This window comes from Canis aureus, chromosome 10 (assembly GCF_053574225.1).
Source record: "Canis aureus isolate CA01 chromosome 10, VMU_Caureus_v.1.0, whole genome shotgun sequence".
Lineage (NCBI taxonomy): Eukaryota > Metazoa > Chordata > Mammalia > Carnivora > Canidae > Canis > Canis aureus.
Genome location: NC_135620.1, coordinates 36,504,414 through 36,529,081, shown reverse-complemented (window position 1 = coordinate 36,529,081; position 24,668 = coordinate 36,504,414). Strand labels below are relative to the sequence as shown.

General features: G+C 41.4%; 1 protein-coding gene and 1 long non-coding RNA gene across 8 annotated transcripts in view; one reads left to right on the top strand and one right to left on the bottom strand.

The window, feature by feature from the left end:
- Nucleotides 1–24,668, top strand: part of NFIB (nuclear factor I B) — a 444,693-nt gene that overhangs the window by 47,398 nt on the left and 372,627 nt on the right. The window lies entirely within an intron of this gene.
- Nucleotides 2,289–22,713, bottom strand: LOC144321650 (uncharacterized). Its single transcript, XR_013387244.1, has 4 exons — nucleotides 22,545–22,713; nucleotides 4,792–4,898; nucleotides 4,452–4,566; nucleotides 2,289–2,331 (listed from the first exon to the last, which is right to left on the bottom strand). It is a non-coding gene; the product is annotated as an uncharacterized LOC144321650 (long non-coding RNA).

Below are 24,668 nucleotides of genomic sequence, written 5' to 3'. Positions count from 1 at the left end.
TGAATTATTAAGTATTTTCCTAGTCTGAGGCACAAAAGGATCTTCAAAAAAGAAGAAATCCTGTAATAAAGTACATAATCCTCAAGACATCCCCGTGATAAAGAAATCTTTGATTCCCCAGAGCTGTTTATTTTTCACACCTCAGTATAAACTGGTGGCATAAAACGTGACCCACATGAATTCGGTAATATCTGTTCTTGGAAGTTCTATCAGTTATCACTCTTTGATGATCTGTCTTGACCTAAGGATAAAATGCAGACTATTTTCAGGCAATGTTCCATGAAGGATATTTCTCATAACATTTGGTAAGAAATGAGCAGCACAGTGTCTGGAATCATATTCTTCAGCAAGAAACCAAAACACACACACTCATGGTTGCTGATGAAGGATCGCCATATGCTTTGCCAGTCAGCTGCCTATAAGGAAAGACAGGGTGACTCTTGGATTTTCTTACTGCTAACATTGGTTGGGTAATCTCCCTGGACCAGATGCTGGCTAGCAGTTTCCTTTAATCCTCTCCCAGATCTTGAGGCAGGTACTATCATCAACCCTCTATTTTACAGGTAACAAACCAAGACTTAGAGAGGCTAATTATTGAAACTGCAGAACTAGTAGCAGCGTTAGACGCAACATGTGAGACAGTTCTTATGACCTTCTGACCACTATCAATGCTTATCTGAAAATGAAGGGAGCTTCCCAAGATGTACCAGGATCAACACCCCTCTCTTCTCCCACAACACGCTTGCCTAGTACTCTCTATAAACAGAGATACGATTTTCCTCAGAAGCCTGTTTAGGGCATTACTGTACTCTAGATACCTTGTTGCCATGAAACAAGTGATATAATAACAATATAAAATAAAATAATTAATAATAATAATAATATCTTAATTTTCCAAACGTATTCTGCTGTTGAACTTTTATATATTTTTATAGTCACGCACAGAAGGAAACTGAATTGAATTTTAGAGACGTATAATTCCGTTTATTTTCAAACAGCCTAAGCAGGAGTTTATGATTCAGTCCATAACTTGGTTCCAAAAGGGCCATTTTCCTGTGTCTTTTCCTTGAGCAAATAATGCACAAGATGATCATTGTCTGAGTGCAGTATCATAATGGGTTTTCTTTTTATTCGAATTTTCATTTATTGATTTTGTTTCTCTTGCACATGAATAATGCATCCTTTCAGAAGGCATCCAAATTCACATTATTTGGCACACTAAATAAAAAGTCCTTTCTTTTGAGCAGTAACAAATACAAATTATGCAGTCAATGTGTTTTTAAATTGTTTAAATATGTATTTACATGCTAAACTGAGGCATTATTGGAGTTGTTTGTATAGCAAGTGGAATTTTAAATTGTCCAAATATCTGTTCAGCATAATAAAATAACTTTAAATGAAGCTGTTGTGGTTCATTTGGGGGAAATAGCATATTTAAATATTGATATAAACAGCATTCCCTATAATAACTAGGAGGGGGCCCTAGCAGTTTAGGTAAACAATGCAGCCCCTTACAGGCCTTGCCCAGATTGACATGCTTGAGTAATGCATTGTGTCACTCTTCCCAACATTCTTTGCTTTGTGTTCTTCTATATAATCAAAGGAGAACCTAACGAACATCCAAATTTTTTACTCCCGATCCATCTTCCTAAGGATGGTGAATTCCCTGTAAGTCAGTTCCTTCAACAGTGAATTAGTAAAGGAAGCTGGCAGTACCCCAGAGGGAGGACACAGAGTTGGGGAGGAGCATTATATCTCCTCCTGCCCCAGTGCCATCAGAATGTGGTTGGGGCAGAAGTATGGTGATTTCATGGCTAACTATGCCCTTGGTTATGGTATTCTATTTGGCAGGGATTTGTTTGAAAGAAGAGAAACAGAGGAGCTGTTTCTGATACAGGCAAAGAAATGTAACAGAAGTGAGATACATAAATTAAGAAGAATTTATTCAGCTCAGTGATGAAAAGTCTTGTTTGTAGGAGAAAGGAGTGATCTCCCAGAACATGGCATTTCAGGAAGAGTCTCATGGTCATTTCCTTTTGGGGTTGTCCCAGTATTCCAACTCTTAGTCAGAAGATGGGGGTAGGTCATAGAGGATAGAAAAGTGTGAAGGGGGGATCCCTGGGTGGCGCAGCAGTTTGGCGCGGGCCTTTGGCCCAGGGCGCGATCTTGGAGACCCCGGATCGAATCCCACGTCGGGCTCCCGGTGCATGGAGCCTGCTTCTCCCTCTGCCTATGTCTCTGCCTCTTTCTCTCTCTGTGACTATCATAAACAAATAAAAATTAAAAAAAAAAGTGTGAAGGGGTTTCGGAGTAATCTAGAAGGACTGGTACCTGGAAGAGAACCACAGGTGAAAATGTTTAAGTTTTCAAGGAAAGAGAGACTTAATGGCTACGACCATCTATCTATCTGTAAGAGTGGCCATGGAGGAAGGGAACACTTTCTTTACAGATGGCTGGGAAAACCTTGGGACTTTAGATTAATTGAGGGAAGAAAGTTTCTGAAGGGATGAAAGAAATCCAAAGTCAACAGGGGGAATAACAACAAGGATTGAAAGCTTATTTTCTTAATGACCATTCCCTTTTTCATCCAGAGCATGTGAGTCATTCTTGTCCCATTTCTTTTTCCTGAAGGAGGCTCTGAGACAAAGACTCTAATGTAAGTAGACTTTTGGGAGATAATCCCAGGAACAAGCAAGAGGGGAATGGGGAAATGAGAAAGAGAAGAACAGGATGCCGATAAAGACTTATCATGCCAGTTGCCTAGAGTTGGAGAACTAAGGGACAGCGTAGAGCATGCCTCTGAGTTATCCCAGCCTTGGGGTTAGGAGGCTGAGCTACTTATTGATATATACCAGCCCAGTCTTTGGCTATTTGTCCATCAAGTTAGCTATCCATCAACTGGCCCATTAGGTGAGAGCAGCTTCCAGATAAAAGCAGTCATGGAATTAGCTCTCTAGCACTTTCTACTTCCCTTGCACCTAGGCCTAGCATACTCCCCAGTCTGACAAAATTCTCAGGGATTTTGCTGACACAGGACTCATAGTGAGCTTTCAAGGGGTCATGGATAAGGCACCAACAGTGTCTACTACTATCCTGTATTTCAAAAATTAACTTAAAAACGTGGATCTGAGATTTCTCAACTCTTCTTGTTACAAACTGATCTTCAGCAGGAGTGGTGTGAAAGGCAGAAAGGCTTTGTACTTGAGGAAGAGAGTATGGTTAAGGCACCAAGACATCTATGGAACAGATGTATTTCCATCTCAGCAGGAGACAGCCATGTTTCTGTAAGTGTTGATTAAACTGTTTCCCCATGGTGGGTCCCTTGTTTGTCTCATTCATGTTGTTCTCATTTACCTCCTTTTGCTTTGGGAATTTGCCAGCATGGAACTTGTTTCAACGTCTACACTGATTAGATACAAGCTTATGTTAAGCTAGAAGCCAATAAACGTTTGGCTGGGGAGCTCTTGGGGCTCATTAACCCAAAACAGTGTTCTGGACTGAAAATGCAAATAGACCCAGGAAGGTCTCAATGAGTATGTAAACACTATACATGTAATAGACTGTCCTTCTCAGACAGGGACACTTCATTGAACTTTTGAGGGTCAACATCTGGGAGAACCCTCAAGTTCCTCCATGTAGGATCTCTTGAGTGGAGACTGAATACAAGGGTCTGGTGTCATTGATGATTCTTATACTTGCTTTGAACTTCAGAGTAGGTCTAGAATTGGCCTAGTACAGTTGCAAGGGCTCAGGCTGAGGAGTCAAGGAGAGTTAAATTCAAATCCGGGACAAGGTAATTAATTGCCTTGTGACTTTGGGCAAGGCATTCAAACTCTCTCATTTTCCTAAAGAAAATCTGGTTAATAATTTCTGTATCTCAGGTCAGAAGGAGGGCAAAATTAAGGCACCATTTCTAAAGAACTAAAGAGGGACTGATGTGCAAAATGAATTCAAAGTGATTTCCCGGGATGCCTGGGTGGCTCAGTGGTTGAGCGTCTGTCTGCCTTTGGTTCAGGGCCTTGATCCTGGAGTCCCGGGATCCAGTCCCACAACAAGCTCTCTGTAGGGAGCCTGCTTCTCTTTTTGCTTATGTCTCTGCTTCTCCTTGTCTTTCATGAATAAATAAATAAGGTCTTTAAAACAAAAGTGATTTCCCTTCATCTTTTGTTGTCTTTCCAGCTTAGAAAGATGTCTCTCTTTTTCTCTTTTCTTCTTTCTTTTTCTTTCTTTCTTTCTTTCTTTCTTTCTTTCTTTCTTTCTTTTTCTTTCCTCTTTCACATTTTCTTTACAGTCAGTGGTTTCCAGTATATTCACAAGATTGTGTAACCATCACCACTATCTAATTCCACATTTCTATTTCTTTTGACTTGTTGACAATGGGCTTTGTTTTGTGTTTGTTTGTGTTGGTGTTTACAAAGAACTGTAGGAGAACACTACTAACAAAAACTTACATTTGAAATGCAATTTGTGCTACAGACTGCATTCATGGTAGGATCTCCTGTGGTCTTTGCCTGGAAGATACAGGACGCATTACAGGGCCGTTTCCCAGATGAACAAAGAGGTGACCTAAGGACAAAACAGGCAGTGAATAGCCATGTCTGAGCCAGATTATCCCATCTCCTGTTTCTCGTCCCAAAATAGTACTCAGTGGTAACATTTTACCCCAGAAACTTTGCCAACACGTGCAAAGCACTGTCCTGTGGATGAAGCAGGTTGTAAATCCCAGGGTTAAGTCTCAGCAGTATAGACAGGTTGTCAGAAGGAATGTGGCCAAAGGCCCAGCCTACTCACACCTGCAGATTTATGGGCAGCCCTCTGTTACTCCCACAGCTCTTTCTCAGTAGGGGCTTCATGTCTGAAATCTGCTAGCACGGGTCTTAGTTCCATGAGGGCATTGCCTATAAAAAGGAGAAGAGAGTGAGTCCACTCATACTTGCTGGAGCACGACCCACTCAGTCTTGGGTCTCCTGTCATCTTGGCATGGGGCTCTGGCTTTCACCTTTCCTCCACGATTCAAGGTCAATGTCTTTAAAATTAGCAATCTACTCAAACTCTAACCAAACCTAGATTCTCATTTCATTCATTAGGCCAAAGATTTGGATCCTTATTCAGTTTTATTTCCTATCATTATTTCCTGTTAGGTAGGATTGCAGAGGGTTTAAGGTGGCAATATTTAGAAATCACTTTTTGGTCTAATCCTAACCATTTAGCATCTGCAAGGATGATGTAATGTGCACGTGGCTGTTTAAAATTGTTATAAGAGGCTTTAAAAATATCCCTTGTGAATGTGTACCCTGTTGATGGGAATGAATACACATGCTATTTTATGAACAATTTGAAAGAGTCTATCAGATTTTTAAGTGTGCTTATCTCTTAACCTGAAATTCTACTTCTAGGGTTTTTCCTACAGCCATTCACTCATACGTATGTGAAAATATCATTATAATTGTGAAAAATTGGAGGGAAAAAGCTAAATATATATATTGATAGAGGGGATTTCTAAATATAATGTATTATGAAATACTACCCATGAACTTGCTGTAAATGACATAGAATATTATTCGTAATGTTTTTTTGTGATGAGAGATAAAAAAGCCAATCACAATATGTATCATATGATCCCATCTTGTAAAATGTAATAATGCCAAAATGACCTATTTATATTTATGACCTTTTTCCCTTTTTACAGTCATAAAGTCTCTTTAGGATGGGCCCTGTTAGATAATTCTACTCAGTACATTACTGGGTTTGGAGATGCAGATTTTACAGAAAGAGGTGAGAAAGTCTAACTTGTTCTGTGTATTTGAAGAAGGGAGGGGAGACCAGAAAAGATTAGCATAGGGAAGAGAAAGAAGGATAGAAGTGGGGGGAGGCTGGCAGCTTCTAAAGCAAAAGGGAGTGAGCAGCTAGTTGGGGCAAGATGAGGGAAAGTATTTTTAAGAAGAGAAATGGTTAGCGAGTGATTTTAGATTGTTTGCTGTGTGCATCATGTTAGGAACTGCCTCATAATGTTCAAACTACTAATATAGTCATTATTTCCTTGTGTGGACATGTCTGTGGCTGAGTAGAGAATGATGGTGTGTGTTGAGTGTGTGAGGAGGTGTGCAGACGTAGGTATAAATCCAAGAAGAGGCCAGTTGCCTACCAAATATGGTCAAATATGAAGAACAGAGACTGAAACAGCAAGTACTAAAGCAGAGACCCTGCTTGGCTTTGGTCACGTTCCACCCCACCACTCCATTGTGAAAACCTGCAGAAATCCTGAAGAAGACGTTAGACTTCTTCACAGCATGAAATCAGGGGTTATAAGCCTTTGATCTAGATATCATGGGGCAGGAAGACATCAGTCAACATTAGAATATCAGCAGTATGACCAGATTAATTAATCTAGATCTACTAATCTAAGTACAAAAGAACCTAATGTGTCTTCTTAGTTTCCCTATTATATGGATTATAGATTAAGAGTGGGAAGTGGAATATATTTGCATAATTCCAAATCCATGTCTTAAATATTATTATTGCTATAGCAGATAGATAACTCTAAAGCAGCGCAACTCATGAATCACGACATGACCACCAACATCTCTGCACTATATTCGATCTAGTGAATCTCCGTGCCAACCAACCAATGCAACCAACCAATGATGCCGGGTGGCTCAGTGGTTGAGCATCTGCCTCAGGTGCAGGGTGTAATCCTGGGGTCCTGGGATTGAGTCCCACATTGATCCATGGGAGCCTGCTTCTCCCTTTGCCTATGTCTTTGCCTCTCTCTGTGTGTCTCTCATGAATAAATAAATAAAATCTTTAAAAAAAAATTCTTTTAGACCAATTTCATTATGTGGATGGTGCTGAATAGCTAATATTCTATTATTTAGATATACATTCACATATATATGTCTAGAAAAATAAAAATTGAAATAATACCTACCACCACTTTAGAGGGGGATTTTTAATTTTACCTTATATACAACTTTTTAAGCATATTTTATTTTATAATTAAAATAGTTAAAGAAAAAAATGTGCCTTTTGCTCTCCAGCTCAGCTAATGTATTCCATACTTGGTAGGCAGTCACTCCTCCTGATGTCACATCCTTATGGAATGCTGTCCTGTCCACACTATCTCAAGAAAGAATGGAATGCCATGTGGGGAATCTACTACAGCTACATGCTACTTGTTTTAGGAATTTTTTAACATGGTCCAAATTTTCAACGGACTGTTAGAATGAGCATTCCTCCTAACAATGGCAAATATCCCTAAAAGCAAAGAAAGAGAAATGTACATATTCTGATATTTATTTAAAGCACTGAGAAACTCCAATTCCTAACTTAATCTTTATTAACTGAAATATTATGAGCCAGAATCTACAAATTGGATTGTTTTTATCATGACAATTTTTCCTATCATTTTGCATCTGAAACATTGTCATTTATTCCCAGAGTTTTAACCTGAAAAATGGCTACAGTCTTTAACAATTGAAATGATCAAGGGTGGCATGTCACCTCCATGTTCTGTTCTTGGGGATCGTTGAGTTTTTCTGTTGTCTTTTGGTTGGTTCTTGGGTTTTTATTCAAAAGCTTGAGTTCCCAGTGTTTGTACTGGTATCTAAATTCATTGTGATGTTAACATTAAGAAAATAATCTAGAGGTTTATATGATGTGTTTAGAAGGACAAAAATCCTGAAGCAATGAAAAGCCTCCAGAAATTAGCCAGAAGACTATACATAATAGCATATGGGAATTTTGAATTCTATCACATAACCCAGAAATTCAGCTTATTCATGGAAATCATGAGAGGCCAACAAGCCAGTATCTGACCATGAAAATGGGTCTGGCTTACATCTATGCACATCTGAGGGGATGAGTCAAGATGCCTGGGGTGGGTGCCATCAATGTTCCCTGTTAGCTCATGGATACAAAAAAAAATAAAATATTAAACTGTTAGTATTTTTCCATTTTCTATTTTTTTCATTTTTCTTTTTTCTTTTTTCCCCAGCTTTACTGAGATGTAATTGGCATGTAATGTTGTGTAAGTTTAGGGCATACAAAATGATGATTTTATATACATATATACTGTGAAATGATTACCACAATAAGGTTAATTAACATATCCATCATTTCACATACTTAACACTTTTTTTTTGTGTAGTGAGAACTTTTAAGACCTATTCTTAGCAACTTTCAAGTATACAATATAATACTGTTAACTATAGTCACCCTGCTGTACACCCTGTATATCCTCAGAACTTATTCATCTTATAACTGGAAGTTTGTACCCTTTGACCATCTTTACCCTTTTCTCCTACTTTATTTTCTCTTTTCCTTTCCTATAATTTATTTAAACTAAAAAACTAAATTAAAACAAGCAACCAACCAGTCCAGCCACTTCTCCCACTCCCCACACCCCGCCTCTAACAACCACCAATCTGTTGTCTGTATCTATGAGCTGGGTTTTTTTTAGATTTCACATATGAGTGAGATTATATGGTATTTGTCTTTCTCTGTCTGAAGTACTTCACTTAGCATAACGCCCTCAATGTCCATCCATGTTGTTGCAACTGACAAGATTTCATTCTTTTATAGATCTGTGTATATACATACACACCACAATTCCTTTATCCATTCATCCATCAATAGACACTTAGGTTACTTAGGTTTTTTCATACCTGGCTGTTGTAAATAATGCCAAAATGAACAGTGGAGCATGTATCTTTTTGAGTTAGTGTTTTCATTTTCTTTGGATAAAATCCAGAAATGGAATTGCTGGATCATATGGTACTTCCATTTTTAATTTTTTGAGGAACTTCTATACTGTTTTCCATAGTAGGTGCACCAATTTACATTCCTACCAACAGTGCACAAGCTTCCTTTTTCTCCCTATCCTCCCCGACACTTGTTATTTCTTGTCCTTTGATAACAACCATTCTAACAGGTGTGAGGTGATGTCTCATTGAGGTTTTGATTTGCATTTTCCTGATGATTAATGCTATTGAGCATCTTTTTATGTACTTGTTGGCCATCTGTATATATTTTTCTTTGGAAAATATATTTGTATATATTTGTATTTTTCTTTGGAAAAATGTCTATTCAGATCTTCTGCCTATTTTTAATCAAATTATTTGGCTTTGGTTGTTTGTTTTGCTATTGAATTGTATGAGTTTTTTAAATTATTTATTTTATTTTTTAAAGATTTTATTTACTTATTCATGAGAGACACAAAAAGAGAGGCAAAGACATAGGCAGAAGGAGAAGCAGGTTCCCCAGGGGGAGTCTGATGTGGGACTCAATCCTAGGACCCCGGGATCACAATCTGAGCCAAAGGCAGATGCTCAACCACTGAGCCACCCAAGTGCCCCGAGTTGTATGAGTTTTTTATGTATTTTGGACATTGGATGCTTACCAGATATATGATTTGCAAATATATTCTCCCACTCAGCTTGTCTTTTTATTTGTTGATAGTTTTTGTTGCTATGCAGAAGTTTTTCATTTGATGTAGTCCCACTTGCTGATTTTGTCTTTGTTGCTTTTGCTGTTGGTGTCGCCAAGACCTGTGTCAAGGAATTTACTGCCCATGTTTTCTTCTATGAGTTTTGTGGTTTCAAGTCTTACATTCAAGTCTTTAATTAACATTTTGAGTTAATTTTTGTGTGTGGTATAAAACAGTGATCAAGTTTTATTTTTCTGCATGTGGCTGTCTAATTTTCCAAACACCATTTATTAAAGAGACTGTCCTCTCTCTGTTGTCTTTGCTTGGATTCTTTGTTGCAAATTAGCTGATCATATATGTATGGGCTTATTTCTGGGCTCTTTATTCTGTTCCATGATCTAAGTGTCTGTTTTTTCCCCAATACCATATTGTTTTAATTACTCGGATTTTGTAATATAATTTGAAATCAGGAAGTATGATACCTCCAGCTTTGTTCTTCTTTCTCAAGATTGTTGTGTCTATTTGCATTTTTCTTTGTAGTTCCATACAATTTTTAGAATAATTTGTTCTATTCCTGTGAAAAATGCCATTGGAATTTTGGTAGGAATTGCACTGAATCTGTAAACTGCTTTAGGTAGTATGGACATTCTAACAAAATTAATTCAAATCCATGAGCCTGGAATATCTTTCCGTTTATTTGTATCTTCTTCAGTTTCTTTCATTAATGTCTTGTAGTTTTCAATATATGGGTCTTTTACCTTCTTGATTAAATGTATGTATTATTTTTCTTTACAAACTAACATTAAGGGGTTTTGCCCAATTGATCTTCCGTGGTGAAAAAGGAAAAACTCTTAGAAAAACTCCAGGCAATTGACCTTATTCTTGTCACTTGCAAATTAACCATCACCTTCTTTCTGAACTCTTTATATTTGGTTTAGGGATGAGGGTCAGAATGATTTCATTTTGTTTCAAATTTGCTTTCTATTGACACTTAGCTCTGACCCTGGATTGTGCTGAGAAGTCAAGAATGTGTTTTCTGCTTTTGGATTCATTAAGTCATTTTTCATTATTGATAATCCCAATAGCAGTGTGGAATGTTGACCCAGATCATTTGGAACCAAGGGAGTTAATTTGAGTAATGTGTGACAGATCTATTGATTTGAATTCCTTTCTCCAGAGGCACTGTAGTTGAAGCAAAGGGACAGGCTAATTCCATTATCTAGACAAGAAGATGGTAGAACTGAGAGTGAGGTAAAAAAAAAAAAAAAATCACAAAATTTTCTGAGAAATTTTATCCTTTTCCAAAACAGCACAGGAGGGGGGCTTTGGAAGTCTCAGATTCACACTCCTTTGTGGCAGTTTGGTAGGTGGGTTGGTAGACACTGAAACATATGCCCTTGTGAGAAGTTGAGTGGAGTCAGGGAGATGGGACTTGTCATTGAGTGGAAGAGTGGAGAAAAGCGGAAACTTATGTGGGGTGGGGAATTAGGGGCTTCCAGTAAGCAGCTTCAGAGCTCCGGGGTGGAGAGCAATGAAGGAAAGGAAAGAGTGGGCAGCCAAGGCTTATGGGCCTTTTTTCTGTTTCGGCTTCTGGACTGAACCACTTAGGATAGAAGGTTTTTCTCCTCACTTTTTGAGGCTAAGAATACAGGCTCCACGATCTCTGTTTTGTCACTTTAATGGCCAAAAAGCCATTCTCTTTGTTTTGAGTTTGTGTTTTCTGGGGAACCTGAGAGGCTAGGCTCTGGAATCAGGCTCCCTGGTTCAAGATTCAGCTCTACAATTTCCTACTGCATGACCTTGGGTGAATCACTCAACCATTCCATGCTTTGTTTCCTGACTTACAAAATCTGAATAATAATAATAGTACCTCCTTCATGAGCTTTTAGGAAGATTAAATTAGTTATTGAGCACATATTAAGTACCAGTAAATGTTAGGGGAAAAAAATTCTCTCTGAAAGCATAACACATGTACCTAGTGTTCATCTTCTAATCCTGTACTGTAGCGTTTACATCAGGGTTGTGTAGCCTCATTCCCTCTTCACACTGAGTCCAGCAGCCTCCTGAAGACTATTCAGTGACCCCTGTGTAGAGTGGGGCCAACACCAGGGCCAGGGTTTATGAGGTGACAATTACTAAAGAAAAGCTATGAATTAATTGCATGTTGGAACTCTTTCCTTCTCCTAACTGGAAACTAATACTATACTAATTTTTCAGTAAAAGTGGAGACAAGAAAAAAGTCAGTATGGGCCTAGATAAAATGAAAAAAGAGTGAAAAGTACATGGATTCTTTTTTATGGAATACTCTTTGAGAGCAGATGTGGCAAGTGTCATGCAGTATATATGGCACCCAGTGCCTGATTCAGGGATTGGACGGCAGGCTGTACAGCACAGGGGAAATGGGAGCCAAATATGGAGCCACTATTGCAGGACTGAGACACTGGCAGAGAAAACTATGAAAACCTAGCATGGAAATGAGGCTTGACAGATCCATTCATTGGGCGCCTAGGTGGCTCAGTCATTAATAGTCTGACTCCTGACTTCAGCTCAGGTCATGATCACAGGGTTGTGAGATCAAGCCTTGCATCAGGCTCTGCACTGGGTGTGGTGCCTGCTTAAGATCATCTCTCTCCCTCTGCCTCCAAACCCCCCCCCCCACTCTCTCTCTCTCTCTTAAAAAAAAAAAAAAAGGGAGGTGAGGGGAGTCTATTCATGAAAAACTCCTTTTGGCCTGATGAGCTTGTTAATGAATCATACCAAGATTTGCAAGTAGCCCATTTTCAATAAGATTGGATGACTTCTACTCAACTAGAAACCTCTTCAAAACTTTCTTCTCGGGATCCCTGGGTGGCGCAGCGGTTTGGCGCCTGCCTTTGGCCCAGGGCGCGATCCTGGAGACCCGGGATCAAATCCCACGTCGGGCTCCCGGTGCATGGAGCCCGCTTCTCCCTCTGCCTGTGTCTCTGCCTCTCTCTCTCTCTCTCTCTCTGTGACTATCATGAATAAATAAATAAAATCTTTAAAAAAAAAAAAAAAAAAACTTTCTTCTCTAAAAGTTATGAAATGACCTTTAATTCTAGTCTTAGAATCTTGGACATGTGTCAGATGACCAGTGATTTTCTACTACCACTAGGTCAAAAATTAAATCCCTTGGTGACAGAATGTACTTATAATGCTTATTATATAGCTTGATTTTCCCAGGGATTCCTACCAAGACATAATCTGTCCTTCAGTGTTTCCCCTGCAGTATTGAGGAGGATTCTGAAGTACCCTAGGCCTCTGAGACCTAAGAGGTATTCACTCCAATACCTCCAGAACTGTGAAAATCCCTTCTTCTTGGGTGGTGTGGAGGGTGCAGGGAAAATCTACACCTCACTGAGTTCTCTCTTTAAAGCTTGGATATTAAGATATTTCACTTCTTATGGTTCATAAAAGCTAGGGGAGAAAAAAGGCTGAAATAATTTTAGAGCAGTGCTTGTCAAACTATCTGTGGGGAAGAACTAGTTTGGGTTTGCTGTTGCTGTTTTCAATCTGTTGCAGATGAACACTTCTATAAATTATGATCAAATGAACAGCTAGACAAATGAAACCTTAAAAGTCATACAAATGCAAGGTCCAAATTTTAATTAATGGGTTCAGTGGATATAAAAGTTACTCTGTAAAATTCCTGTAACATTCCTAAACCCTTGCTTTCCATTTCTGTACTTATCTCACTGTTGACTTCGAACAAGTTTTGCAGATGAGCACAAGTCCATGGGTCACTACTTTGAGTTGCACCAGGCTAGAGAGTGTTGAGAACAATAGATTTGTATCGGTCACTTGGACCGAGCCTGGCCTCGTTTTGGAACACACAGCGACACGTACATTGATAGTGCTCACCTACCTGAGTATATCATTAGAAAGTACCATGTTGGAAAGTATTCTGCGGCAAGGGACACAAAATCTACCTCAAAATTTCAGTCAATTCAATGATCCATAAGTATTCTACTGATCAAGACAAATTCTTGTTCATGACATCCATCATTACTATTTTTATCATGTGAAAATGCCCATTATAGGAGTTGTGAGGGTCATCCAAAGAGCAGGGGAACTCACTGAAGGAAAAAAATGAAATTTCTGGGTCTGGGATGAAGCAGAGAATAAGGAAAATAAGACCTGAGAACTCTGGGTCTGAGCAATGTGGGTGGACCAATCTCTTCAGGAGCCTTGGGCAAGAAGCCTATATTCCCAGCTGGGAGGCAGCTCAAACTGGACATAACCATGGTATCTGTCTGGCCACTCTGACACTGAACATCACTAATTGGTTTGGTAAAGTGGCAGGCTAAATTACCTGGGTAAGTTCCAGGACCCTCTGGCAGACAAAACAGGGAAAAGAGTTAGTATTTGCTACCTTTAGAGCAGCAAAAGTGAAACCAGACAAACTTTAAATTCTACTCCCAACTGGGAAAAAGAACTATATAGATAAAGTCTGGCTAAAGTATCCAACGTCCAAAGATGGATAAATTTAGTGTCCTTCCTAAATAATGGCTATCATTTAGTAGCTTTGCAGTCTTGTGGATTACTGGGGGGAAAATGTTTCATTTTCCCCATGTCACTTAATGCACATTTCTATTCCTAAAAAATCAATATTTGGCCCAAGCCTTGGGAACACTTCTGGGTTGCATTCCACATGTGGTTTACATTTTACTATCCAACTTGTTTATAAATAAGCCCAGCCACAGGACAACAGTGATTAAAGACTAGCTGACACCTGACCTCAGGGAGGAGGCAAATCTACTTAGAAGCATTCAACTTTCATCTAGACTTCTCATCCTAAATGTGCGATGTCAGTGCTGTGAGGAAGGAAGTTGGAGCTTTAGTCATCAAACCTATTTAAGCGAAATACTGGATCACTGGTTTTGAGTTTGTTGCTTCCTCTGATTATAGAAATTTATATTTCATTTCCACAGTATTTTTAATAGCAACCTTATGCTAATTCAGCATATGCTTACTGTATAGATAATTGTCCCCAAGAATATCAATACATATGGAATTTTTCAGATCATTAATGCTTTAAACTATGCATCAAGCTCAATTATCTAACCATTCCTGGTCCAAGGTCAGATTACAGGCACCATGCCCCTCCGTTTCCATTCTTTTTTTCATCTTGGAGGTGAAAAGAAATTAAGAGTTCATCCACCCCATTCCATTCTCTTTACAGAGAAGGAAGCTGAGGCCCATGGAGGGATGAAATGAATTACCAAAGGTCTTACAACCAATTATGGGTAGAATCTAGGTTCTATTCCCCTGGCTCCTTGTCCATTCTTCTTTTAGGCATTACCTCCTGGTTTTTGCAGGAATCAGAATTCATGAAAGAAACTCTAAATATAATTGCTGTGGACATGCAGCCTTGAATTTATACTACAAGATGCTAATCGTTGCCTGCCTGCCCATACCCTCTCTAAAGGAAATTGCTCCACCCCAAATCCCACTGTCTAAGCAGCCAGATTTTGAACCATGCAATTCCTCTAATTCTGCTATTGTTAATTAGTCTGGAAATGATCATCTGGCCCTGGGAAGTTTATCCATAGAAGGAGTAAATAAGATTCTCTCTTCCAGGAGGGTAAACCAAGGAAGAAAGAAAGTCATCTTTTGGAAGTGGGATCATGAAGTGAAAACAGAAATAAGTTGAAAGGTAACAACTACGGCAAACAAAACCATATGTAATTCAGAGTTTTGAGAGAGCAGAAACCAAGGGCAAGCAGGGGAATACAGTGAGTAGAGAGAGAAGAAAATTGGACAGACACACAGAGTTATGCACAGACTGCACCATGTGGCCTGCCGCAATGGCAGAAGCAGCCACTACTAACTGTGCCTGGCACTCTTCTCAACATCTTGCCTGTATGAACTCATTTTAACCCTAACAGCAACCCATAAGCTGGATATTCATATTATTTTTATTTTCAGGTAAACTAAGGTACTGAGAGAGAATGAATTTGCTGAAGGTCATACAGCTCACCTTCGTACTATAGCCCTTGCTGATCTGCCTATATTATCACCTATATTGTGGTAATCCCCAATATAACTCTTTTTTTTTTTTTTAACAATCAAAAAATGTCATTATTTGGCCACAACAAAAATGTGATGTTTGGGAAAATTTTTATTTGAAAAATTCAAGCATATGATACAAACTCACCCAGAAAAAGCATAATCATTTATACATTTCAGTGCTAAAAGTCTTCATCTCTCAATCATTTGAGTTCCAATTTGAAATCTCTCCAGGCAGAACCAAGATGGCAACCAAGCTATGGGGGAGGCCTTCCTAAGGAGTGTAGGCTGCAAATGGGGTTCTTGCAACCTAACGTCTGAAAGGGAATATAAGTCAGGGGTAGAAACAAGAGGTTAAATAGAAACATAGCTCATTAAACACAAAAGAGTCCGCATGCTCAGCTTCCAACCAATGAGTTTTAGGTACCTCCTGAATATTTAGGAGCCTGTGCTCCATGGCAAGAAACCATCTTGTGAAATGCACAAGATTAAGTCACACCCAAACTTGGAATCCAAAAGTCATTTTAGGACATGACTGTGGGCAAAGGCAAACTCGCTGATTCAATGCCTGAATCGTATCAATGAGAGGAATAGAGGAATCTCAAAGGGGCCAAAACCAAAGATGTGATCCTGATTCTTTCAAAGAGTCATCAAATATAACAAACTGAAGGGGCTACCGAATTTTAAATAACTGAGATTTCGACAGTTGGTGAAGAGGTCAACAGGGGAGAGAATGACAACAGCAATAAACTAATATTTATCAGTCACTGAAAACAAAGTTTCCCAAACCTTCATTGCACCATATATTAGAATATGCTTTGGAGCTTAATATCATAAATAAGTAGGGGTGCCTGAGTGGCTCAGTTGGTTGAGTGTCAGACTCTTGGCTTCAGCTCAGGTCATGATCTCAGTGTCCTTGGATCAAGCCTCATATGGGGCCTCATGCTCAGTGCAGAGTCTGCTTGAGGATTCTCTCCCACTCCTCTCACTCATGTTCTCTCTCTCTCTTAAATAAATAAATCTTTAAATATATTAGTTAATTAATTGATTAATTAATCAATAAATTAAGAAAACTAACCCATAGGCCCCAACCTAATCCCATTGAATCTACACTCCCAGGGAAGAGCTCCAGAAGTCTGTACATCAACAAGCATCTGCATGATTCTCATCATCACAGAAGTTTGTGAAGCACCAGACCAGTCGGTCTCTAATCTCCTGTCATCTTCCCACCAACTCTTTCAGGTTGAGAGTATGTTCTAAACCCTTGCCAGATGATGACACTGGGTCCTGCAAGTTCACCTTAGACTACACAGGTTGGGAGGGGATGGAGTTCAGATGACTCTCTAGGCCTCGATTTTAATTGACCACTGTACTCTGTGGCTGAAACTGGGTTTTGCCAAACCTGTGTATTGCCTGGCCAGTAGGAAAACTCAAACTGGGGCCCTCTGAGAGGAGGATTCTGTTGTCAAACGATTGCTCAAGGAATTCAGGTCCCAGCCACGTTCATTTTATCCCTTCACATTCTTGCTAACTTTGAAAAAAGATGGACCTCAAGAAAATAGTTCCCTGGAAGGGGAAAGAGGTAGCCCAAAGAAAGTAGATACAGGCCAGCAAGCATTCAACGTGAAGTGTGCAAGATGCAATCATTGGGCATTGTTGTGTCTGTTTGTCTGTCCTTGTCCCACTTATACTACCTGGTGGCTGAGTGTGGAAGATATAGGCATGGGGTGTGGTCACAGTTATGGTGAGGGACGAAGGAGCCACAGGGGGCAGAGGCATAAGGGGCAGAGGCTGAGGGGCAGAGGCTGGTGGGGGAGGGAGGTTGGCGAGAAGCTACCAGTATCTCTGGAATTAATTTCATTCCAAATAGTAACTTTTCCCTCACCTCTGGTTTCAAAGAGAGATTTTAGGTGTTACTTCCTGGCTAGTCCAGCACTATGATTAGCAATACAATCCTTAAAAGGAAAAGGGCTGTGATCTCTTTGGGGAAACAATAAAGGTGGAAGGTTTGGCTCTGTATCTTTCTAGCTGGGAGATCTTGGGCAATTTGCTTGTTAAAGTCTAAATTCTCTCGTCTGTCAATGAGTGTGATCATATCTACCTCTTGAAGTTGTCTTAAAATTTAATGAAATATGCATATAAAAACCTAGCATACAAAAAGCCCTCACAAATGTTAGCTCCTTCCTCATATATACCCTCTCCATCTCTATCTCAACTCCCAATAATCCCTGCCACATCTTACCAAGGTGGATTGTATCTCATGTTCCAAGTCCTTCCTGAGAGAAGTGCAAAGAAAGGAACAACGTAAGAGTTGCTATGGGCAGTGATTTTCACACACTTAGAAACAGTACAACACACTTAAAGCTCCCCAACCAAATGGAATACCCACTTCTGGGACACCTGGGTGGCTCAGTGATTAAGCGTCTGCCTTCAGCTCAGGGTGTGATCCTGGAGTCCCAGGATCGCGTCCCACATTGGACTTCCCGCAGGGAGCCTGCTTCTGTCTCTGCCTGTGCCTCTCATGCATAAATAAATTAAAAAAAAAAAAAAAGGAATACCCACTTCCACCACTCTACTCTGTCAGGGTCCTTGTCCACAAGGCATCTCTCACATATAAGTACGTATTTCTTGTGTCTATGTTACACCACATGTTTGAAAATAGTTGCCTTCCCAGGACCTGAGAGCCCTAGACCGTATCTTCTTACTGGCAAAGGGGTTCTTTTTATTAGATCTATTTTTCCCTCTCCCTCCCCCAAGGAAGTACAAGTATGAGCATTTTATCTGCATTGGTTACCTTTATATTAAATTTCTTTCAAGTCCTTCTCAAAAGCTCCTTCTTCATTCAGAGAGTCTTCTAGTTACTGTGTCATGCAACTAAGATCTGATAATATCATGCTTCACAGTGAACATGCATCCTTGGACACTCAGTTTGAGTGGGTTGGCTGAAGTGGTTGTTTTTCTGCATTTGGCACTTTGTGTGTAAGTTGGTCTGTTCCTCTCCAAGAACAAATTTTGTGCATAGATTCTTTGGGTAAGGTGACATCTCCACAGGATGACCATCATGTTGAAAAGAACACCGACTAGTAGTCCTACAAACCTGGGCTACAATTTAATATCTACATTGTTACTGGATCTCACTAAACTTTGGTTTCTCCATTTGTAAAACGGAGACAAGAATGCGTCTCATGTATGTTTATTGTAAGGATTGATTCAAATGTGAGGTGCCTGGCACCCTCCAGACTTGGGTCTCTGTTTTCTTCACTGATAGATCCCCAGAGCCCCAGATAGTGACTGGCCCAAAGTAGGTGCTCAATAAGCATTTATTGAATGGATATCGAATCAATAAATACGTATTGAATGAATAAATGCCATTGAATGAATAAATATTATTGAATAAGTATGTGTTTAATGAATGGTTATTGAATGCATAAATCAATGATAAATACTGAATGAATAAATAGCTTATAAAAATTATTGCACCAGAACTGAGACACCTCCCCTGGCCACTCAATAAGTGCTGTTAAGGTGAACCAGTTGTCACTTGCTCATATGACAGCCCTGAGGCTATTTCCAGCCTCCCTGGATTCTCTGTGTGGTGTTTCTCCTCATGCATCCCTGAATTTTATAGGCTTCTTTATACCTTGATGATGTGTGTGGAACCATCTGTGAACTGTGGGCTACGGTGAGCTGGCTGTGCTGGGAACGAGGACGCGTCCCATGGCGCCAGGTGGGGTGCAGGTCACAGAACAGCGAGGCTGCTCCCTCTGGTACAGAACAGCCCTTGGCTCCCGGCAGGACAGCCTGTGGCCTCGTAGCCCACCCTTGCTGTGCTGGGAGGAGGTGGGGGGAACTTGCCAAGTGATGAGCTCTGGATACTAAACGCTTGTCAAGAAAACAGCCACTCCCTCCCCATCACTCCTTCAGGGGGATCCCTAGAGAGCGAGGAAGGACTTTCGCAGTTTCTCCTGCCCCGGGGCCCTGGGGCACGGGGATCCCACCTTCCCTTCCCTCCAGCGCCTCAGAGCAGCAAGGCCTCGGTTCCAGCTCCCGGCGTGGGGACGCTACGGGACTCGAATTTAACTCTGGAGCCCCGCGGAAATTCACTGCACTGCAGGGCCTTGGCTCCTTTTCCGGCGGGGTGGAGTGAAGCCTCGGGGGGCTTCTGTCCACGGGGCGAAAGCAAAGCCGTCTTCCCCACTCCCATCCCCCACCCCGGGTTTTTTCATGATCTGGGGCAAATTACGCTGCGTTTCCCGGCCCTTGGGCCCCAGCAACAGGGCCCTAACCCACGTATCTTTATCTGGTTAAAATGATCATCAAGGGGATCCCTGGATGGCCCAGCGGTTTAGCGCCGCCTTCAGCCCAGGGCGTGATCCTGGAGACCAGGGATCGAGTCCCGCGTCGGGCTCCCTGCGTGGAGCCTGCTTCTCCCTCTGCCTGAGTCTCTGCCTCTCTCTCTCTCTCATGAATAAATAAACAAAATCTTAAAAAAAAAAAAAAAAAAGAAGAAGAAGAAGAAGAAAAAAAGAACATCAAGGCACCATCCAGGGGGATAAAGAGGAGGGCGATATCACAAAAGGGGCCTTTGCGGGGCAGGGGAGGGGAGGGGAGTGGAGGGAAGAGGCCAAGGAAGGCCCCTCGCCGGCCCGACTGTGGTCACCCCCGCGGGCCGGAGGACGCAAGGCTCGACGCGGGAGAACCTCAGCGCTGATGGTGCCTCGGCTTGGGTTTTCATTCTGGAAGCCGCCGCCTCCGGGGCCTCTCCTGTGGCCTTGGGATCTGGGGGATCTCTGCCGCACACCACACGGGGCGGGGCGTCGGAGGGAGGATGCAGAGCAGCCTGACGGCGCCCCCAGAGCTCGCTCCCAGCGCTTCCAGCTGCACCTCGCAGGGTGGGCGCCTGGGTCCCGGGGGAGGGGGCGGGGGGCTTCAAAGCAGCCTGGTCCCCCCACGTCTGCTGTTCACTGGAAAATAAGAGAAGACACGTCCCCTGCTTTCCTATCGCCCGCATGCTACCACTTGGCAGCCCTTCAGGATTTTATGACAAATAGTAATGAATAATTAACAAATCATCTGAGCGGCTCCCAGAAGCCCGAGGAGAACAGCAGTGCCTGGGCTCCCGCCACCCCACACACCCTTGCCAGCCTCCCCTCTGTTAGCACAGGCTGGCCAGGACGCCGGGCTCTGCGAGCACCCTTGAGGCCGGGAGGGGACCCCAACCTGCTTCTCCCCGGGCTGCTGGCAGAAAGGGAGGCGACCAAGGCCGGCATCTCCCCCTCTCAGTTGGGCCACGCTTTCCCATCAGAGACCAAAGTTTGGGGGGACGCCTGAGCTCCGTGAGCTCCACTAAAGCAATGGCTCAGCTGTGGGTGGGAGGACAACTGGCCGGCAGCCCCCACCCCACGGGACACTTGGTGTTGCCTGTTTCGATTGTCACCAGGGGAGAGGGCTGGTTGTTGCTCCTGGCATCCAGGCAGCGGAAGGCAGGGATGCTGCCGTACATCCTGCAAGGTGCAGAACAGCCCCCCGCACCCCGCAGCCCAGGGCGCTCGCTCATCCACGGTGTCCACCCTGCAGTAGGGTCACAGAGCCATCGGGTCGCAGTGTGTCCTGTGCCCCAGTGAGCCCAGGACCAAAGAAACTTGGGCTCCCTCGAGTGGTGACTCACACTATGACAGCCAAGAAAGGCCCACAGCTGCAGGAGGTTCCGATAGCAGTAGAGTGAGTGTGTGTGTGTGTGTGTGTGTGTGTGTGAAATAAGACACTTTACCCATCACAAAACATGCTTCGGTTGATGGTGACAGCCATTCTCATGAATCATTAATGAGCCCTCTTCTTCTCTCCATGTTGTTAATATCTATGCAGAGGTCTTTGTGATGAGAGCAGATTTCCTTTTTTTTTTTTTTTTTTTTTTTTTAAGATTTTACTTATTTATTTATTTGAGGAGAGGAGGGGCAGAGGGAGAGCAAGAATCTCCAGCAGACTCCATGCTGAGCATGGAGCCCCAATGAGGGGCTCAATCTCAGGACTGTGAGATCAGGACCCCAGCCGAAATCAAGAGTCAGATGCTTACCCAACTGAGCTCTCCAAGCACCTTCCCCCACCCCAGAGCAGATTTCCTTCTGATTAGTCAGACAGAGTATTTATTTTTTGGAGTGTTCTTCTCATTTTGAGGAGCACTTGAGTGTGAAATCATGTGCTTTCTTTTTGTTTCCTTCCTAAGCGGAACCTTCAAAACAGAACAGCAGTGCCTCTGAAAACTCCAAGTTTTCGACACATTTCCTAGTCTCGTCGTTGGAAAGAGAATGTTAGAAGCAGTCAGAATTGATAGCTTGTAGAGAATACTTCCATGTGCATTTTGGAAGGGGTGAGGATAGAGGGTGGAAGGCAATTTTAAGATTCCGATCCTAATCATATTAACCCTAAATATTAGTGCAAATCTTACACCATCCACTCAATGCATTTACAGTGAAAAATTTGCACATTTCTTGTCTATGACAGATTGGTTTCCCAACCAATGGATTATTGAAAGGTTACCTGATATTTCTCTTTTATCTAGTAGCCTCTCATCATGTGACTTCCATGTTCTTTATCATGATCATTATCATATTTATTGAATAAATTCTACATGACATGTACTGTGGCCCATTCATTGACTCAACAATCCTCCAAACAATGAGGTTTTCTTACTGCAAGTTACAGTTAAAGAACTGGAGACATAAAAGGATAAGTAACTTCCCAAGGTCACAGGGCCAGCAAGTAAGCAATTGGGGCAAGAATCAGATCCCAAAGCATACTGACCACCCCACTGAAATTTTCAGGGCTCTGTCCAATAAGAACGGCTCTCCAAGCCACTCTCAAGGTCTCCGACAGGCATTCAACCTCTCCTACATATCCTTTATTCTTGCGATGCTTTCTTCGTGAGGCCTCCCTTCTGAGACCATTCCCTGGAAAGCCCTCAGTCTTTCTCAACTCCAGCTCTGTATGTTCCTTGTCCTCATCAGGAGGGCCTTTCCTTGTCCTCCCAACACTTCAAACCGGTTTTGCTTCAAAACCCCATTCCCACCACCACCACCACAAAGCTTTCTCTTACCTTTTCCATTTTGAGAACGCTCACTATCTCGGTTTGGATGCAAGCCCGCCCGAATCTGAAGCTCTGGCTCTTTCCACAGAACGCGTTGCCTAAGAGAGAAAATAACCTATCTCTGCCCTTCACTGGGTTTCCAAAGCAAAGTTTCTGTGCCTTTTTCCTTATCCACAAACTAAACTGAATAGACTGAATTAAAATGCCCAACCCGCTTCCTGGGATTGCTGTAATAAATAAAGGAGATCTTGAAAGTGAAAACTCTTTGTAAATATAAGGCACTGTTAGATTATCTGCCCGGGCTTCCTTTTTCAATTTTGATTACTTTTCTTTTTTTCTTTTCTTGTCCACTTATTTCCAGCAATTTGGTTCGATCATACAGAAAGTAGGTCACTAGTAATGAGTTGGAGAGAAAGTGGGCTTTTTTTCCTGCCTTTCCAGGATTTTCAGCTACAGAAATGCAACACGTGGCCAGCGGCCCAGACCCCACTGCAGGTTGTATTTTTAGAAAGAAGGGAGAAAACCGAATGACATCAGTCATGTAAAATATCTGAATAGTCTCTTATGTCTCAGAAAATGAAGATTTTAATAAATGTAAATTAAATTAAATAAGAGGAAAGTCCACTTAATTATACTACTCCCCATGTAGAGGTGGATTATAGATTTCTTTGCCATTAATAGCATCGCCATCCTGACATTGATAGGTAAGGAAAGTGACTGCTTTTTCCAGGCTATGTATTAAATACATAAGGAAAAATTCCTGTTGGGATTTACTTTGGAATTGCATGGATTAATTCAGAAGAATCAGTATCTGTACATATCGAATCTCTCCATCCAAGTATATGGGGTAGGTCTCTATATATTCAAGTCCTTTGGTGCTTATGCCCATAAAGACTTTGCTTTTTTTTGTTAAGTTTATTCCTAGGTAGTATCAGTTTTTCATAGGATATATTTTATTTAAGGTATCAGAGGTTTCATATTCTTGTGTCTGGTAAAAATGGTACCATTGTATGAATGTTACCATTGTAACACTTGTTGAACACATATGCCAGCACAGAAACCACTGCGGTCAGCTTTGGCAACAAATGAATGCAATGTGCTCTCTGCCTTTGGGCAGACTTTTAATGATTATAGCTAAATGAAAAATTAATACAATAAGCTGATGGGCTGTGACTCTGTGCTCAGGTCTCCAGGACATAATAATATCTGGGAACATTGTTCTATTATATGAGTCCTGTTAGTCATGAAAGTCTCACTTTCAGGAAGGGAAAATTCTCCCAATTGAGAGTCACTTTAAGAAGTCGAAAAGCCAGGGGGCTACTTAGATGGCTCAGTCAGTTAAGTGTCTGATTCTTGGTTTTGGCTAAGGTCATGATCTCAGGGTTGTGAGACAGCCCCGCATCAGGCTCAGCGCTGGACATTGGAACCTGCTTAAGATTCTCTCACTCCCTCTGCCCCTTCTCCCCCTCAAAAATAAAAAAAAAAAGATATCTAAAAGCCTAAGATAAGAATCCATTAAGCATGTGCTTCACTCTTCTTAGTGGTTCCCCCCACTCTGGGAAAATTCAATGACATGCCACACAGTATACTGGACTGGTAAGCAGAAACTGAAGATTATGTTTTGTGTATCAACCTAATGCTCTGAATGCACTTGAAGTTTTTGGAGTAATTTAACTTGTGAGTAATTTAAAACCTATTTATATTAAGATAACCAAATATAAATTCTGAGCTATAATGTAAAATTTGCAGGTACATGGGCAAACTCCAGCAATATTGTGGGTTTGGTTCCAGACAACCACAATAAAGTAAATATGGCACTAAAGCAAGTCAAATGAAATTTTTGGTTTCACACTATATATCAAAGTTATGTTTATACTATACTGTGGTCTATTAAGGGTGCAATAGCATTATGTCTAAAACACAATGCATATGCCTTAAATAAAAATACTTGGTTGCTAAAAATGCTAACCATCAACTGAGCTTTCAGCAAGTTGTAATCTTTTTCTAGTGGAGGGTCTTGCCTTGATGTTGATGGCTTGATGCTGATCAAGGTGGTGGCTGCTAAAGGCTGAGTTTACTGTTGCAATTTCTTCAAATAAGACAATAGTGGAGTTGGCCCCATAGATTGACTCT